The sequence below is a fragment of the Euphorbia lathyris genome, chromosome 1, assembly GCF_963576675.1.
Source record: "Euphorbia lathyris chromosome 1, ddEupLath1.1, whole genome shotgun sequence".
Taxonomy (NCBI): Eukaryota; Viridiplantae; Streptophyta; class Magnoliopsida; order Malpighiales; family Euphorbiaceae; genus Euphorbia; species Euphorbia lathyris.
In genome coordinates this window covers 95,218,092-95,223,793 of record NC_088910.1, presented here as the reverse complement: position 1 = coordinate 95,223,793, position 5,702 = coordinate 95,218,092, and positions in this window count along the sequence as shown.

Below are 5,702 nucleotides of genomic sequence, written 5' to 3'. Positions count from 1 at the left end.
TCCTAATTGGGGATGAAAGGTCCTCTTGACGAACTCCCCTAGAGCAGGAGAAATAGCCTTGAGGACCCACTGAGGTCATAATAGAAATCCAAGCAGAAGAAAGAATATTAAGGATCCAATCGCGGAACTGAAGGGAGAAGCCAAAAGCCTGAAGAACCTGAAGTAAAAAATTCCAATCAAGCGTGTCAAAGGCCTTCCCAATGTCAATTTTCATACCCATATTACCGCCAAAACATTTCTTGTTAAGAATATTCACACCTTCAGAAGCCACAACAATACAATGATGGATGTTCCTTCCTTTTACAAACCCAAACTGGTTGTTAGAAACAATCTTGCTAGTTACTTGAGTCAACATATCCGTGAGGATTTTTATCACTATCTTATAACAAAAATTTCTCATAACAATCGGGCGAAATTGATCAATTTTAATTGCACCATCCACCTTGGAATCAGGGCCATGATGTTTGAATTCAAACCCGAGGTAATAGAATCATGTTCAAAGAACCAAAAAAACCATAAGAAACACATCAGCCCCAACAATATCCTAAAAAGACTAAAAGAACTCACCAATAAAGCCATTCAGACTAGGGGCGCTACTGTTGAAACACATTTCCACAATGATTTTGATTTGACAAAATTATTTAAATTAGATTTAAATTCCCATGATAAAATATTCCAACACATTAAATTTAAATGTTTTGATTTATTTAATACTAATGTGTTTGTTCAATGTTGAGTAATTAAAATCTATAAGAGTTTAAAGACATTAAAAGATCAAGGCCTAAAAGCCCACAAAAGAAGGTCAAAGCCCAAGTTAATAGAGTCAAGCCATGCGGCCCAACAGGAAGAAACGTGGCCTAGTAGAAAGAAGAATCGAGAAGGAGTTCTCAATTACTTCATGCCGAAGCTGTTGAGTCGAACAGATAGAAAACAGGTCAGTAGTTGACCTGAGTAACTTCAAGACAAAGTTGTTCCACTTTGGCAAAGTTTCTGAAGATGCAGGAAGCTGTCTAGAAGACTTTGCCATAAGTAGAGGGACAATCTGACGCCTACCGACTAGAAGTACCTGGCAATTGAAGAAGGCAGAAGATGCAACATTCTTATTGGCCGAAGACACTGAGCACTGACCAAGTGAAAGCGACTGCGAGCCGTTTCCCTCCAACGGTTATTTCGAAATTTGAAATAACCAGTGCCTCAGATGTCACTATAAATAGGCCTCTCAATTGCTTCATTCGATGTAGATCTTCAACCAAGTCGAAACGCTGACCAAATAGCTACTTGAAGTTTATGTCTCAAAAGCAAAGTAAAGAGAAATCTTACACTCATTTATCTTGTGTAAAAGTCTAGATTGTTAAGCATCTAAAGTGTTCTGTGTATTTAGAACAAAAACTTTATCAATTCTATAGAATAGAAGGAGATATTGAGTTGCTTGGTTATATCACTCAGTGGTAGAAATAGTTTTGAGTAGAAGAATAGAGGAAGGTACTCTGTATACTCAGTAACTATTGTAAGAGGTTTGTGCTCTACCTGAAAGAGCTCAGTAGTGGATTTAAAAAGCTCAGAAGGATTCCGGGGACTGGACGTAGGCAAGGAGGCCGGACCAGGATAAGTCTGCTGAGTAACTTTTTCTAACTCTTACTCCTTATATATTTGCTTTGTACTGTGCCTAGTAAAACGTAAAATCTATATACTGAGTTGTGTGAACTGAACACTGAGTTCAGGAATAGACTTAAGTGTTATCTCCTGACTCAATGTTAGAAGCAGTTTTAGTTACTGGTTAACTAAACTTGCCTCTGATCTTACTCAGCATCACTGTGCTAAAAGACTAAGTAAAAGTCTTAACTAAAAAGAAGTCAGCCTTAATGTGAATTTTTTTAAATAGTTCCTAACCACCCTGGAACTAATCTTGTCACGTTACACGGGACCAACAGCTACTAGGGTCCATAGCCATGACATGATCCCTAATTTCAGAACTGCTCGGAACACGGGTAAGAGAATGATTGGCATCAGCAGACACAAGACTCGGGAGGATATCATGAACCCGCGAAAGATCCACCAAACCCGAGGGGTTGGAAAAAAGGCTGGAGTAGTAAGAAATAATCTGATCAGAATTCTGATCAGGATCAGTGATCAACTCACCGTCCACCTCCAATTCTGCAATGCCATGTGAAGCCTTCTTACGATTTGCAATGTGATGGAAGAAAGCGGTGTTCTGGTCCCCCGCCTCGAGACATCTAATTCGACTCTTCTCTTTCAGGTAAATCTCTTTTTGCAATAAATGACGATCCAGATCCGCATGAGCAGAAAGCTCGAGACTATAAAACTCAAGAGAAAACCCAAAAGCAGCAATATCAAACTTAATGTTATGAAGCTTCTCCTCACATTTGGAAATGGTTACATCAAGGTTACCAAAGACCTCACGGTGCCACTGTCGAAGCACCTGACGAAGACCTTTCAGTTTGTAACCAATTAACTACATTGGTGAAATCTACGAGTGTAAAATGAGTCCGCCACATTTTCTGAAATCGAAACCGAGCAACATGTGATTTACATTTGGTAAAACGAAAGAGTAAAGGATGGTGATCTGAGTGATGACTAGGGAGCAATGTACTACCATAAGACCAAAGGTAGCAAAAGGCTAAAAATAAGAATTTATTGACTAGGATAGATAAAAAGTAAAAAGTAAAAAGAAATTACATAAATTAATTTCTGGTAGGTTCTTCCAAGCTTGATATTCTCCTCTCCCATTTTGCGATTTTCAACATTAGAATCGCCAAATCGATCTTGTCATTTCCCAAACTCAATGGAAAAATTAAATAAGTGCTGAATTCATAACAGAATCAATGAGCAATGGCTCAATATGGAAAAATAATTGATCAGAGCTTGATAAAGTCCAAGAGTTTAATTATCCTTTTTGTCTAGTATTTATCAAACAGTTATATCATTTAATACATTTTAACATTTATAATTCTCAACACTTAAAATTAAATACTTATTTTTTCAACACTTAATTTTAAATTTTATCAAACACCATCTTAGTTCACTTCAACAACGTAAATCGTCAATTGTATAATTTTAAAATTAGAAATGTTTTTCTTTCTTTCTTTTAAAAAACAAAAACATCGATAGAGAGTTTTTTACCTTATCCCTAATAATAATAATAATAATAATAACAATCAGATTATACTGACTTACTTAAGATACTTCATTCTTAAATCGCTCAATTCATTCTATGATTTTTCAATTCATTAAAGCAAAAAGTGACTAGTACAATTTGATTGGGAAGTATCAGAAAACAAAAATCTTGGAGTAGATGTTAATCAAAACTAATAGCATCTATGTTCGATTTAACATTATGATATCGTTTTTTCTATCCAAATGAAAAGAACAATCAGTGATTTACTTGGAATCAACAATCATTGCTATTTTCCCTTTTTTCTGCTGCAAGAAGGGAATTTGTACTGCTTGATCATCTCTGCTTTGGCTTGTGTTATTTTCACACATTTCCCGTCTATACCACCATTGGCATACATCGCAATCGATCTAAAACTCATCATCACTGTAAGCCCCTTCACAGCTCCCGTAAAAAGACTCGCCATACTCTGTCTTCCTCTTCATCTTCTGCATAACTTTCATCGAGTAACTTGGTGCTGGTGATGTCCATCTTCTGAAGAACATCACGTTCAAAACATAAAGTAAACCATAGGCATGTTCACGCCCCGTAAGCCAATTTTACAACCTTGAGATCACCCTTCCACTCGCAATTTGGACTGGATAATAAGATCTTCAAAAGACTCTAAAATAACGATAGGGTAATATACATCTATGGCCCCTGACTATAGAGCTAATAGTACTAATAACATTATAGCCTCTAAAGTTCATTTCTTGACATAAAAGGTAACATTAAAGTCCAACTCAAAGAAACTCAGTTAACCAAATAATGACATGAAAACTCAATTAAGGTCCTTATTGTTTCACTACTTTAGTATGATCTGCGAGGCAAGGTATGTGGCCTAGTAATTCTAAGGAAGAAAAAGATGTAAAATAAAGTTTTTCCCCTTCTGTTCACATTCCATAGATAGATGGTTCTCATTTTCAAAATATGCATAAAAAACAAAATCACTAGCATATCATAATAATTGACTTGAATATATATCTATGCTTTCATACTCGAATAGCTTACCAATCTCTTAATATAGCTTTTCACTAGATTAAGTCAAAATGATCAAAGACTAAAAAGTAATTATTTGATGTTCTCTCTTTCCATAGCACTTTGAAATTTAGAACACTCTTAAGTTTTAACAGCATTGTAAACAACCATGTATAATACTAAACAATGTAATACTGTAATGCAATGTTCATGTCCTCATTATAACTCATTCTTTTTCGCCCAAAAATGCATCCCAGGTTTAAGAATCTCCTTTAACATGAAATCATAGTTGTTAAATCGAGATACGACTCGTGACTTAAATTCTCATTTTGTGAATCGAGACTCGTGAATCGTATCGAATCGTAAGATACAGATCAATTTTAAAATATTATAAAAAAATAAAATATTAACCATATTTAACTTTAAATATGAGTCTAAAAATGAAATATTAATATCCAAATAGAAATCTTGATCAAGTCAAATACTTAAATTAAAATTTAATGCAATCCTAATAAAACTAATTGCCAAACAATGCATCAACATCAAAAGAATCATCATCATCATCTTCTTCGTTCATAACCGAGCTTTCCAATTCCTTTTCTCCTTCATCTTCTTCATTATTATCCACCGTTAAATCTTCAATCTCCTCATCCGAAAGAGTATGCTCCTTCTCCTTGTCCTTTCTACCATACCTCAAATTTCTTGGTCCTACTCAATATGAACAATAATTAATACACTTTTGATTGGTAGTATTTAAAAAAAATCTAAAATATCAAATATACCTCGCTTTCTTTTGTTACTCGTTCCAACTGAATCATTATCCTCAAAACATTCATGCATATCCATCCATGAATTGTCTAAGGGAAGACAAGGTTGTTCAATTTCTGTGATCCATTCATCATCCGACTCCATATCACTTAAACACATAGGATCATATATCTCACCCTTTGCTTGCCTCTTAGATTGTCTTAAGTCAAGTTGAATATTATATTTTGCAAATACTAAAGCACTCAATCGTTGTTGCTCCAACCGATTCCTCTTTTTGAAATGGATATGTTCAAATGTACTCCAATTTCTCTCACATCCTGGCGCACTACATGTTAGACTTAAAACTCTTATTGCAAGGTTTTGTAGCTCTTTACATTCTTCTCCAAAACTTTCCCACCATAAAGCTAAGATACATAAAAAAACAATATAGAATAAAAATTAAACTACTATTTAGTAGACTACTAACATAAATTATTAAAATTTACAAAAAATAAGAATACCTAGTTGTTTTTTTTATCTCTTGTTAAAGTGGCCATACTCATGCCAAACATTCCTTTCGATTTCTTGAACTTTTCTATTTGTTGATCGATTTTCATTCTTGTTTCAACTTTAGGCACATTCTTTCTATTGTCTTATAAAGTCCAATTTTTACTTCCACATCCGCCGAAAAAGAATCAACATATTGAAACCTATAAATAAACATAAATGAATTACAAAACCTTTATAACATTTTACTTGAAGAATCAAAAGATTTAAATTTAACATACTTACTTAGGATTTAGAA